Raw genomic sequence first — 14299 nt, forward strand, 5'->3', positions numbered from 1 at the left:
GGTGCACACCTCAATAAGTCTAGCCATTGAAGCGGAGGCATAGATCTGACCCAATGCTAACCACATTTCACTGGTAGTGTTATATCCCACTATTTGAGCTATGACATTCTCTGATAAAGATGCATAGAACCAACTCATGATAAGTCTATTGCACCTTTGTCATAAATAGTATTTTGGATTGATAATGAGCTATTGTAGATCAAGAAGCTTTAGAGGAGAAGGGTGGGTGTTGTCTAGAAAACCTTCTAACCCATTTGCAATTACAACGTTGAGTAACTGATTTTTCTATATCAAATAACTATCTCTATCAAGCTTAATAGTAAGTGGTTGATTTGGAGATGGAAAAGAGGTTTGAACAGGAGGAAAATCTTGAGCTTCGATGAGTTGATTTTGGGGATTTTCTTGAACTGATATTTGAGGGATTTGAGCAGTGGAAATATTTGTATGATTAACAGAAGAAATATTCTCATATATATTTTCGATAGTGGCCATTTGGATCGAATGGAGGAAGCTTTGATACCGAGATAAATTTTAGGAAGAAGAAGCAGTTGTACAAAAGAATTTTTCTTTTTGTACTTTGCTAACCGTATCAAAGAGCTATTACGAAGGGAGGTATATCTTACACTACAAGACAGAGAACTCACACATTTGTGCTGGTGTCATGGGAGAATATCCTATAACTAATCCCAGGTAATACATTATTAGTTCTAATAGAGAAAGAGAAGGATAAAAAAAGTATTTTAGACATTAAAATTATTTACATATGTCTATATATATATAGAATTTAGGTTTTGGAGTGGATGATAAGCAGGTAGGGTCGTGGAAGGGTAAAGAATTTACATGGATGTGAACATAAAATCTGTCTGTAATTCAACTTCTCATTCATTGCCTAGTGCATGATATCTGCTCCGTGAATTTAAAAATATCATGAACCATTCCATGGACATTGCTTTTCTGATCATATCAAATTTGTCGCCTGGAAAGAGAATTTCCTCTTGGAGAACATCTTTTTCTATCCTGGCAGAAGATTTTATTTGAAAAGCAAAAAGACGAAAAACAATACAAGTCATATCACATCAAATGGATACCATTCTTCTCTGGTAGTACTCTTAATGCATGTATAGTACAAACCATTTTTCTCTGCAGTCTTAGTAGGGGTGCGTACTACATTGCTCAAAGATTCCCACGCTTTGTAATAACATTTATCAAAGAGACTAGACCATATATATCAAATTTATTAATGGCTAGCTTGTTTTAAGCCAGAATACTAATCTTCCAATCTCTGACCAGCCCAAGTCACATTCAGAATTATCCATATTTGTGTTTTTGTGTTTCGTCTCTTGCACTACATGTAGTTATTTGGACACGCTCGAGTATATGTCCACTATTTTCTTCCAACAATTTAACCTAGAATATCATGATGAAGAGATAATAATTGTTCAGTTAAGAGGCAAAGGATCGATATATACTTTTATTGATCAACACTGCTCACCTTTTGGGGTGTGGGCCACCAAAATTCTTCACCTGCAGCAGACTTGACAGTATCTTACAAGTAATATTGAAAACATAAACAAGTGAAGTTAACTGAACTAAATAAAGATCGGATTTGTCAAATATAATACTAATTAAAGTCAGTGCATGTCCCGTGCCTGTGCCGGCCACTCTCACGCCACAAAAGGAGCTCTTACATTGGGTTGGAAGGTAAGCTAAGATGGCTGGATGGATTGACTGCACAGCTGAATTGAGGGGCAAATCTCCTTTGGCAGTGAGCTTAGTCTGCTACTTGTGAAGTCAACCGCGGTCAGCCGAGTGGCCAACTGCCAATGGAGTATTGCCCAGCAATTCATCCATGCATTTGATTTTACTCACTTGATGTCGATGAACACTTTCAGGATTGACATCCATATATATAGATGATATGAAAGAGTGGTGTGGGGTGTGGTTTTCCGCATGCAAGGATATATTCTGAGCACATCCTCTATTTAGCAATGAAGGGAGATAAAGTGATCCAGTGGCTTCGATCCACACAGCTTTAAACCCGTCTCGGTACAAGGTTCGATTTCCATCTAAATATGAGGTTTCTATGTCGACATGTAATGAAATTTGGATACTTTGAGGAACAAGAACATATGTGTACAACTAATATGTTTCTGATCCATAAAAGTTCACCTTATTCCTTTTTATATGTGGTTGATATATGCATGGTTCTCCGAATCCAATCAGGATTGCGGTACGTATGATTTTGATGATTTTCTCTCAAGCTAATATCTCCATTTTTTTTATTAAAGTTTGGTAAAAATATAATACGAATTAAGGGAAGCTGCATCCCTACTATTAAAAACCATAAGCATTAAAAATATGAAAACTACAACCTTAGCTTTCCAAAAATTTAGTAGGCTCTCTGTTATTTCCGTTATTTAAATACAATTCCTTATAAAGCAATCATCTTTTGGCTTTTGGTTTTCTCCTTTTTCTATCTGAATTTTACATGGAGCTCCATATTAATTAATTTCAGTGAGGTTCTCCTGCAAATGCTGCCTTCCTCTTTTTTCACTTTAACTACATCTTGACTTTACCCCTTCAAAACAATGTGGCGCCTGGCCCCTTCCTCTCCGAAGAGCCACTCAAACTAGATGGTAGCTTGTCACAGGGAAGCATCAAATATTAGTGCCCCACTTTACCTCCATTTGATTCCTATATACTCGTCTGAAACAAAGGAGAAGAAAATGAAATAAAAAAAGCACATTATAAAAGATCCTGTAGCATGTTCTCTCTTTTCCATCCTTTCCATCCATCTGCTCATCCTTATCATCAGATTTTTCCATGGCTACAGATTATATGGCGCATTTCGTTTGTGTTCGTACCAGTTGTACTGCATATTAGATGGCACGTATATATATTTAAAATTTTGACACGCGCCTCAACCTCTACCACATTTTATCAAATGTGTCAATTTAAGCATGCATGCATATTCAAGAACATGCATGATAAATTTGTATAGAATCAAGAGAAAGTTCATACACAAAGCATATATATAATGCATAGCATGGATAGTGGCATCTTCCCTCTTTCCCGAGGTTTACTCAATCGTTTAGGATACTAACCAACCCCAAGCATGTCTAGTGCACATACATTTGTACATAATTGCATGCATGCATATATTTTACATTAACATTATCGAACACAAAGATCCTAAGGGACGCTTGTAGGTTTTGCTCCACATTTAAGTTTGAACGACACAGTCGTACTAGCGTGTGCCTCTTTTTTCCCTTTTTTGTTTGTTCTTCCCTTTGGGCATCTTACACTAATCATGAATCGAAAGCAATGTGGTGAATACTGGGCATCTATGCAAAAACAAGCTTAGAAATAAAAAGGATGGCGTTTCCTTATCTAATCAAAAGAATAATTTTCTCTAAAATTTGAACCCCAAGCATGTGAACTTGAAGCCTCTCTTTAGGAGTTTAGGGTAGGGTTAAAACTTAATCTGTTCATTTTAGGACTCTTAGAAACTTTAATTCGAACATTCTACAATATTTTCTTATAGTCACAGACAAATTTTATCAACTTTAATTTAGCTCCTATGAGATGTGTGATAAATAATGCAGTGAAATACTCAAGTGACCAAGAAATTAATTAACCCTACCTTCACAATATGATAAATTCTTTACAAGATAATGGAAGAATATTAATGTTTCTAGCATTTCAGGTGTATATGTTGTTAAAAACATATCTAAATCTCAGCAGAAAAAAAAAGCTAAATGGAGATGTACTCAACTGGTCCCTCAGGCTCCTACTGAGAAAAGGCAAAAGAAGATGTCAACTAGCTCTTAGTCCTTTTCAAAGAATGGTAAAGGAATCTGGACCATGGTCCCATGAATGATAAAGAGAACACTCTACAGGAATTGTCCCAGCATATTCTATTCCTTGTTTTGGCATATCCAATTTTGGGTGCAAGTCATGCCTACAAAATGCACTTGTGATTTCTGCGACGACTCGAGCAAGGGTGTTGGAAGCAAAACAGATGGGGAGTTGAGGAATAACAGTGCAATCCTCCTTTGGCAGAAAGATCATGCACATGCATACTTCTGTTTTGCCAAAGGAGAATTGCCCTGCCATTCGCTCGCACAGTGATTTCATGCCATCTTCTTTTGGTTGCTGCCAAATGGACAATGAAGTATAATTATCTCCATTTTGAAGTAAGCATGAATGTTAACAAAGGTTTAAGCCCTTCTGCCACATGATAATGCTTTTCTATTTCTTTCTTTTTCTTTTTTTTCTTTTTTTTTCTTTTCTCTTGTCTATGGCAGGTAAGTCTGGACAATGTATGCTTACCAGTGACAAATGGTATCAATGAGGATCACTGCACCAAATTAAGCTCCGGAATTTTAACCAACAGAGCCATTTTACTTTCAAGGGATCATTGGGGCCGGGAAGTCAGCTTAATTTGACGAGCCAAACCTATGCATTGACTGCATTTTTTCCTCCTATATATAGTTGGTAACTATCCTTGCTTCTGTATGTGTTCAAGGCTTGTTTCCATGTCTGCGATAGAGGGTGCTGGATCTGCCCCCATTTCCAGAGTTGGGACTTGATGTACCTAAATTCATGTCAAGCAATAAGCCATGGAGGTTAGCTTTGAACGTGAAGTCAAATTCAACATCTTAGAAAATTCATGTCCTGACGTAGGCTCCTGAACTCGCCCTCTCTTGCTTTCTGAGATCCAAATTTGACATATTCAAGATGGGGCTCTGTAAAACTAATGCTTTGTACCACAGAAAATCATTCCTTTAATTAAGCTATATGCATACTTTTTTGAATTAAAGCAACAGTAAAATGATTAACTAGGACCTATTACTCCTTATCCAATATTTTTCAGTCGGTATTCATAAACCAGTTTGTGTTATTTCCTTGAGAATCAGGTGAGATCTTTACCATTTGTAAAATACATCTGTTCATTAGCCATCCATACAAAGATATAGAAAGTTACGATCAACTTGGAGATGTCATGGAGCAATCAATAAGCACCCTAACTGTTATACCTAAGTTATGGGTACATGCTCAATTTCCACAACCATTTGTTATACCTAAGTTAATCGATCAGCAGATGAAATTAATGATTCAGAAGGTATAAAAGAAAGGTAAAGCTGTTTGCCCATGATTGTGATAAAAAAAATTAACTAGACCAAAAACAGGTGGTCCAAGTAAATCAAATGATTAAACAGATACGCTGAATATCCATCTTCTGCATGTACTCATATTTAGATCTTTGATCTTCAAGCAATTCAATATAGAGCAAAATACCCTCTATCTAGCTGCAACTGACCAAAAAATAAAAAATAAAAAAAGGCAGATAAAAAGGGAAGAAATAAAATATAGGACATTCAATGTTTTAAGGAAATTTCCTTGTACACGTACTCATAACCAAGAGGTTTGCTTTCGCCATTTGTTCCTTATTTAAATTTTAAGGATTCAAAATTTTCTTGCTAGAATCCTTTTTTCCCCCCTAATAAATCACTACATGGGAAATATGATTCTAACTTCTCTTGGAAACTAATTAGAAACGCTTCTAACTAATTAAAGATTTTTCTTGAATTACTTTCTGACATTCCCCCCTTAATTCGAAAAATACTGCATGCCCAACTTTCTGCAGAGGAAGATAAATTTCTGGATTGTTGTTGGTAATAGCCTTCAGCCACTAGCCTTGCCTGGATTGAGGTATCTTCATTGTACTTCAATTTGTATACCACCCATTTCGATCCAACTTTCCTTTCATTTAGCTTGTTTACAAACTTTCATGTTTGAAATTTTTTTTTTCCTATCTTTTTTATTTCTTCATCTATATATAGCCTTTATCCAAGTTTGTTCTTTGACAGCTTCTTCATACTTAATTTTTGTGGCTCATAAGCAAGATAAGCAACATCACATGTTCCATAAATTTCTTGAAAAGAACACACCTTCATGCAGGGAAATGAGTCTGGTGATGAAGTTGGGCTTGATCTGCTTCTTCAATCTGGTTTTCTAGGACTTGTTGGTGGAATGAAGATTTGTTTTTCTCTTCTAGTTGAGTTTTCACCTCCTCGGAACATTGGTGGTGCTGGCTGCTGCTCTTTATTACTCCATTGTCGTTTTCCCATTTCCTAAAAAACAGCATCCCTTCAAATTAACTCTCTGGAATTTGGCTTAAAGTATAAGCGAGAACCCTTTGATTTATTACTGTATCCAATAAAAATGATTTTATCTCCTTTTTCATCAAACTTTTCCCTATTTTGTGAAGGCACATGGTAATAAGCAATGCAACAAAAAACTTTTAAATGATCAACTTGTGGCTTCCTCTTGAACCAAGCTTCATACGGAGTCATATTATAAACTGCTTTTGTGGGGTATCTATTCAAAATATAAATAGCAATATTCACAACTTCAGCTCAGTAATCATTTGGCAAATTTTCCACTTTTAGCATGCTAAGAGCCATCTCCACGATGGTTCTATTTTTTCTTTCAGCATAACCATTTTGTTGTGGTGTTTGCCTCACAGTCAACTCTATCTTCTTATGCCATTTTCATTGCAAAACGGGATGAATTTATTCAATATGAACTCTTCCTACAATCGGTCCTTAAGGGTCTTTAACGGTGTCCACTCTGCCTTTCCAGAAGAGCCTTAAACTCAACGAAATAAAAAAGGCTTCTGACTTGAGTTGTAGTACTACAAACATGCACATCATTCTTGAAAAATCAGTGACAAATTAAAAGAAGAAAATATCTTTAAGTTCTTATTAAGAGAGGGTGTTCTAGTAGGACCACAAATGTTAGCATGCACCTTCAAGTGGAGCTTCTACCCTCGAAGAGGTTTTCGGAAAAGGTAATCTATGAATTTTTCCATATATACACCTTTTACATACACCCTTACTCCTGTGAATAAATGGCAACCCAATCATCATTTGCTTCCTATTTAACATCTCCAGGCCATAAGAATTCAGATGTCGGTCCCGTGAGTGCCATAACACAGAAAATTCATCAACATCTTCACTCACCAAAGCACGATTTCACTTGGATGGCATTAGAAAAGGAAAGACTTAGTTTGGAGCCGTCTTTGTTTTATGGTTAGCTATCCTATCATGGATCACACATGCATCTTCATCAACTTTCACCACATATCCTCTTTGTAACAATTCACACTTGGCAAATTTTGAGTTAAACCAGGAAATAAAGGACATCATTAGTAGGCTTTGAATTAATTACTTCCTTTTGTTTGTATGGCAATAATGTCTTCTCCTCTAACATTTTGATGTTTTCCATCTCCAAGATTCACCTTTAATTTTACTTCTTCATGAAGGCTAACAAAGCTGCTTGTATTTCCTTTCGTACGATTGTTGCATCCACCCTCAAAATACCAGATATGTTGTGATTCTTCTTGAGTATTCATACAAGAATAAAACAAGTTATCAAAAGTTTCTTCATTCTCTGGAAAATTAGCTTCCACTTTCGCTTCCCACAATCTTTGTCAAGATGATTGGAGTTCCTGCACCATGGACATTTCTTGAAGCAACAATCTTTGCTTTCATGGTTATTCTTCTTATAAACATTACATCGAGTTTCAATTTTAGGATTCCCTCTTCCAAGGCCTTGATTGTTTTTGTCTCTGTACCACTTCTTCCATGACCATGACTAGTGCTGGAAGCTCCTCTTCTATCTTGTAATCTTTGTTGGTAATTGCCTTGTTGCTTCTACTGCTTTTTGCTTTCTCCATCCATTTTTTTTTTCTGATAGATTTAATCTTGATTGAAAGAGTTTGCTCTGGAGGTTGTTCCATAAATCTACTCAATTCTCTTTTCATGTGCTTCAAGAGAACCCATTAATTCATACACAGTTAGATGAGAGAGATTCTTTGAAAACATGTAGGTGAACTCCCTAAAACCTTCTCAACAATTTTCTTCTTAGGAATTGTATCTCCACAGCTTCTTATTTGATTGACATTTTCAGCCATCCTTGATGAAAACATCTTAATAACGTCTCCCTCTTTCCTTCCCAACTTATCAAAACCTCTCCACTGATTTTGAAGCTTTATATAAATTATTTAACCACTCCCCTAGAATTCCTTATTAGTTGTAGCCTGGTCAATAACATACCTGCACCACACCAATTCAACATTAGTTTCATGTATAAACACATAAAAATAAGTGTGGAAAGTAAAAATCACTCAGAATGAAGTTGCAATTTTGCACTCTTCAATCTAACCATAAGCTTGAGTTTGCGCATGGTTATATGGACTAAGCTTCATGCATGTCTGAAAGCATGAGAATAAAAAGGAAACAGATCTCCACCACATTTTGCACTCTTCAATCTAACCATAAGCTTGAGTTTGTGCATGGTTATATGGACTAAGCTTCATGCATGTCTGAAAGCATGAGAATAAAAAGGAAATAGATCTCCCTTTGGTGGATACTATTTCTGATTGCCAACTTCTGTATGTGCATATATGGTTGAGGAGCATTGTTAATATGAAGGTGTTGCAGTTAAATTCACGAGCAAATCTCCTTTGGCAGACACACTCAATGCCCTTTGAGCACATTGGCTTGTGATCGCCATCTGCCAAAAGAAATCTGCTCTATAATTTACCTGCAGTACTGCGACAAGATTGTGGAGCAATGATCAAAGGGTGCATATTTATAATCTTAGAGAGGACTCCATCCAGCTGCCTCCATGCAGAGGTATATTTGATAGAACAATATGCTAACAGGTGACAAGCTTTATTCCCTTATCTTGAACGCATCTCCGTACATATGTACGAAGATTTCATTTGGGAAACTTATTTGGCAGAACTGATTTGTAGTATATATTTCTTGTTCGTATATATGTACTGTTTGTTATACATATGTGCATGCGCTAGGGATTGTTCAGCCAGATTTTTATTGGACCAGATCATTCTCCATCCACTCAAGAACAAAACTTTCTTTATCACATTACCAGAATTTCATGCCCAGAAGCCAGCTATTCCTTTAATTGATTCACATAAAATTGAAATTATATGGAAATTAACAGTGGTCCAACAGATGTGGTCCAACACATATGGTCCTTCCATCAAGGCCTACCCCACATATCAAGCACTGGGCACAAAATGAGATGGCCACCCCTCTTTAGCATCGAAAACAGGAGGTTAAACTTTATCTAAAGATTATAATAAAGACAATATGAAGAAAAGGAGATAATGGAAGATTGACAGGAACAGCTCAACAAGGGAAGATCCATTGGCATGTTCTCCTTATCTCCTTCCCGCATTTCCTATTCTTAGTTCTTCTGTGGCTGTCATGCGGTGAGCCAAAAAAGGTTCAACTAAGTGGAAGCTAAGGATCATACTAATTGTTATTCCTGCCCGCCGGGCTGTGCAAATGCATGTTATTTGACATGCATATCAAACAATACTTCGTCATCTGTGTGCTTTTATATATGAATCCGGTATCATGGATACATTTTCAGGGTACCTGCGTTCTATGCTCTCCATATGTATGTTATATGATGTTATCATATACATTAATTGGCTAGAGGTACCTAGAGGAGCATTGAACCAGATGATGATCGACAACAAAGAACAAGACATAATAAAAAACAGTGCTAGAGAACGAAAGGGCTATGAATGGAAATTGAATATCAATTGACTTTATTCTGCATGTCCTTGAAAAGCCCTAGTTCCACTTATTATTCCTGTACTAAAACCTGTCTTAGAAGTATGCTGGCACAGAAGAGCTCTAGTAAGAGAAGGGGGACCATGACTGTGACGGTGGAAGTGAAGTGCAAGCTCTGGAGGAATTATCCCTAGCATATACCGATTCGTTTTCACAGAATATCCATATCTAATGTGCGAATCATGAAAGCATAAAAGGCAGCACTTGGAGCTCCAGCAACGCAAGAACAGACAGTAAAGAATGGAGTTTTGAGGGTAGAGGAGAATAACAGTGTGATTCTCCTTTGGCAGAGATATCACGCATGGAGTAGAAGGCGGTAGCTGCTCTGCCAAAGGAGAATTGCCCTGTTATTCAATTACTCTACCAATGTACTGGCCCAGATCACCAATGCAACTACTTCGGTTCTTTCTCAACAGACTAATGTTTTTATCCACTGGCATGCAGGTGAAAGAAATTGAGCCAGAAAGAAGTCAATCGATCCACAAACAGCAACGAATATGGACGACCAACTTGGAGAAATTCAATACACAAGTTTGCCAAGGGAAACTACATAATGGCACCCAAGATTATCAGTTAATAAAGCAGCAGGACAATGCTAGCTATGAAGTCTACATGAAAGATTTCTGAAGTTAGAATCACATTTTTCTTTCAGCAATATGTACTAGAGGAATTGAATTAGATTTGCCAAGAGCAGCTTCAAGTAACATCTCCAACCCCCTATATAATCAATTGTCATAATAAAACCAAAAAGGTTTCGTGAATCTTATCTACTAATTAACTAGCTCCTATGTGAACCTTAGAAGCGTGATCTTTCTTTCATGATTTTAATCCAGATGATTAATTTCCTGATTATATCACAAATGAATGGTTTTTATAACATCATGCATTGTTACCGTGAGGATCAATAAAAGTTTCTTCCTGCATTGACTATAGCTTGATCATCAACAGTCCATAAGTTAACAACACTTACGAGGAAATTAATTTAGAAAAAAAAAAAAAAAAAAAGAGGGTGGAAGCATCCACTTACAATCCCAGGCTCTCAAGTCTTAGGGTGTGAGAAAGCAAGATGTTTTTGCTAATGTATTAACAGTAGATTAACAGCTCTTGCAAAGCAATATGTTACTCTGATCTTGATGCAATTCATCCCACCCCAATCCTCAAAGAAGACTGCATCAGCATATAACTGAAAGGAAGATATGGCAGCAACCTGAAGAAAGAATGGTCTAGTAAATCATTTCTAATCCCCTGTTAAGTTAACATCAACATGATACTAAAATAATAATTGGAAAAGAGGAGCAGTAAAGTGAAGCATTTGACTATTATATAATTTTTTTTTTTTAAGGTTAAATATTATACCTGATATTAATTTCTAATTCATTGACTAAGGCTGAAGGGCATGCCACCATCATGAGTACATGTGAGTGAAATATTATACCTAATATTTCACTGGGAAGGTGGGAGAAAGACAAGTTAGGTACGTTGTCTAGGAAAGAAATTGCAAACTGGTATGGTAATAGGCCAACACCCCAACAAAGGGGATGGATCGTTGTTTGAATTTCAGCGGAAAATAGGCAGTACAGGTTCTTGCTTCCATACTTGGAGGATGTATAGTTCAGTCAAGTTTCAATCTACCAATGATTTCTGTATTGATTGTTTCCATTTCATGAACCAATTACAGATTAATTACTGCATCACTTCATCGTTGAATCCACATTAATTAATATCTGGCTAGCTAAAATTAAGTATTATGGACGTTCTTAGCTGGACCTTTATTTTGGCTGATCATATAGAAGTTACTTGGAAGTACGTAGGAAAGGCCTAGCTAGAAATTAGTCGAAACTGCTGAAATGCAAAATCCAGGAATTGATTTGTGTACAAATTTTTACATTAGACATCAAAGAGATTTTGCATGGCTGCTCACAAATTAAAGAAGCATTTGAAGTAGGAAAGCCCTGGAAATCATATATAACTTCTGAAATGCAAAATCCAGGAGTTGATTAATATTCTACAACTATTTACACCAGACGTCAAAGAAAATTTTGCAAGAATAATTAGTTGGAAAAGATTACATTTTAGAAGTGGCCTAAAGGTCATGCTGAGTGTGGTCCATTACAACCACTGTACATCCATATATCACTGTTAGAATGCTTTGTAACATACCTAGTGGTATCAATTATCAAAGCTTCAATCAGTTGGAAATTTGTTTCAATAGTTATTATTGCAAATTTATCCGGCTTATGTGAAGAGAGCTCCAGTTCGTTTATTCATGTATGGCTGTTGTGTAAGGTTCAACCCATTCTCTAAATACATCTCATCTGACTAATACAATGCCTGTACAGTTCAAAGAAACTCCAGCATCTATGCATCCTCCAATTCAACTTGTAACTGCAGCAATATAAGAAAATCAAATGATTAAAATTAACTCTCTGTCAGCAAAGAAGTGTATTAATAACCATTTCTGCTCTACATTCATTGTCTGAAAAATACCGAGGGAAACACTATTTCCATTTCGGATCATGGTCGTTTCCTTACATCCTCTGGAATGTCAATCAGTTCATTTTCCTTGTGACCTATAATATCAGAAGAAACTTAGTGGAAGAAACAAAAATTTAGAAAAGAGCCCATGGATGTCCTACATTAAAAAAGTTTCAACTAATTTAGTGTAACAGCTGATAAAAGGAGCAATTATAGAAATCTGAAAGATAAACAGAAACTTCTAGCTAATAGATTTCAATGTTACCATATAATAATTGAGAGCAAGAAATGCTAATTTAATAAAAAAAATGACCAAGGATGCTAATTTCAAAAGTGGAAGTCGTTACCATAAACAACCTGGATTATCAAGCTTGCTTGTGTTGGTTCATGCATGGATGCAAATATCTATTTACAGGTGCATTGAGATAATGTGTTAGAAATTCAATAGGGTTTACATGCATTCAGATGCAACCTGATGAGTCCTAATGATGAAACCTAGTTATGAACAACCAATGTACTATATAGTATTTTTGTAGATGATCAAAATGAAACTGCAGAAGAATTGCCGGGCAAATCTCCTTTGGCAGAGGGCACACTACAAGAATGCATGGCTTGGCTGTGTCTCTAAGTGGCTGCCTGCCAAAAGATAATTTGCCCTGTAATATGCAACTGCACCAAAGGTCTGGTGAGCTTGGCTTGGTGACATTTTATTTTTATATCGTCTTAGAAGAGGAATATCCATGGAATAATGCCAACATATGTGATCACTGTTCAAAATGCGTGCAATTGAAGGCTCTCCACCCCTTTATTCCCCATGTCATTAGCTTCCTCGTACAAAAGTTTAAAAAACTTAATTTTCTTAAATATATATATATATATATATATATAATTTTTAGAAGGAAGTCAGAAATATATTTAGTATGTTGTTATACTATCTTCAATAAAATCCTAACAATCATTTTTGCACAAAATGAAATGTCATCCCTATGCTTTCATGACTAAATTCTTTCCCCTGTCCTCATGTTTGAACACATTTTCAATATAAATGAGTAGGCATCAACTTTGTGATCTAATTTTATTCATGGTTATGGTAGATGAGGAATTGAAAATAAATTGAGTGATTAAGAGAATAAACTGTAATGGATGCTTTAAAGGGAGGATACTAGAGCATGTTCTCAATGTCTTTATCCCACATATATCTTTCATATCATGTGTGGCTATCATGACTTCCCAAATACACCCAAAAGTTGATTCTGTGGTATGCGGAAGCTCGTGGTGCATGGCATTTTACGTATAAGTCTATATATGTTTGTATTATCCATGTCATGTACATGACAATTCACAAGCATACGTAATGAATTCTCAAGATGGACATGGATCCGGTACATTTTTCTGCTCCTAAATGTCATTGAAGTTCAAGCCTGGAGGAAATACAAAGATTTATGCATGTGAATTAGAATGAAATCTGGAAGAGATAAAAGTACCCAGAAGGCCAGAAGACTCTTTGCTTGATGCTTTTTTTTGGGGATGCTTCCACCGGCCCCCGCACCATATCCACACATTGGCACCCAGATCAGGAAGTTTCATTTTCTGTGGGGTTAGAAACCAAGGAAAAAAAAACGAAAAAAGAAATAAGTCGAGTACATCCTCCAGTAGGGCCTCACCCAGTATTTGTAATGGTAATATATATGCATAAGAGAAAGACTCCATCCGATCTTGTATAGAAAACAGTCGCATGCAACTAAAATGTAGAGGACGTATAATCATGAAAAGTCCAAGTAGTCTACTAGTATTGATAAATAAAACTAAAAAAAAATTATAGGTGAGAATTTTCTTTTCTTTTCTTTTCATTTCTTTTCTATTAGTACAAATTAGAAGCTAAATGTATCTAAATCACTGCTATCCAACAGGAAGATTGTTATTCCAGGTTCGATATTTGTAGATGAAAGGTGAATACATCTAAAAGAAAAGAAAAGATCCAAAGCAAAGCATGAAAAGTCTGCTTCTGGAGAGTAGAAATGCAAAAGTGAAAATGAAAGCTGTCAAGGAATTGTGCTGTAGCATATGCCCTTCTAAAGTCCAACCCCTAGCATATCCAAAATCTAATGTCCGGATAAAATGGTAGAACATGCATATTGCAAGTTCAG

At 36.1% G+C, this 14299-nt stretch overlaps 1 long non-coding RNA gene and 5 other non-coding genes across 6 annotated transcripts; 2 read left to right on the forward strand and 4 right to left on the reverse strand.

The window, feature by feature from the left end:
- Positions 1-1071: 1071 nt before the first annotated feature.
- On the reverse strand, positions 1072-1988 carry LOC132254461 (uncharacterized). Its single transcript, XR_009466753.1, has 2 exons — positions 1493-1988; positions 1072-1407 (listed from the first exon to the last, which is right to left on the reverse strand). It is a non-coding gene; the product is annotated as an uncharacterized LOC132254461 (long non-coding RNA).
- MIR399G (microRNA MIR399g) lies at positions 1735-1847 on the reverse strand. The gene has a single exon (NR_127822.1). It is a non-coding gene; the product is annotated as a microRNA MIR399g (primary transcript).
- Positions 1989-4032: 2044 nt separating the features above from the next.
- On the forward strand, positions 4033-4122 carry MIR399H (microRNA MIR399h). Its single transcript, NR_127823.1, has one exon. It is a non-coding gene; the product is annotated as a microRNA MIR399h (primary transcript).
- A 4386-nt stretch (positions 4123-8508) lies between these two features.
- Positions 8509-8613, reverse strand: MIR399D (microRNA MIR399d). Its single transcript, NR_127850.1, has one exon. It is a non-coding gene; the product is annotated as a microRNA MIR399d (primary transcript).
- Positions 8614-9937: 1324 nt separating this feature from the next.
- Positions 9938-10034, forward strand: MIR399A (microRNA MIR399a). The gene has a single exon (NR_127819.1). It is a non-coding gene; the product is annotated as a microRNA MIR399a (primary transcript).
- Positions 10035-12707: 2673 nt separating this feature from the next.
- On the reverse strand, positions 12708-12819 carry MIR399E (microRNA MIR399e). Its single transcript, NR_127821.1, has one exon. It is a non-coding gene; the product is annotated as a microRNA MIR399e (primary transcript).
- Between the last annotated feature and the right edge of the window lie 1480 nt (positions 12820-14299).

The sequence above is a fragment of the Vitis vinifera genome, chromosome 10 (assembly GCF_030704535.1).
Source record: "Vitis vinifera cultivar Pinot Noir 40024 chromosome 10, ASM3070453v1".
In the NCBI taxonomy this organism is placed as follows: Eukaryota; Viridiplantae; Streptophyta; class Magnoliopsida; order Vitales; family Vitaceae; genus Vitis; species Vitis vinifera.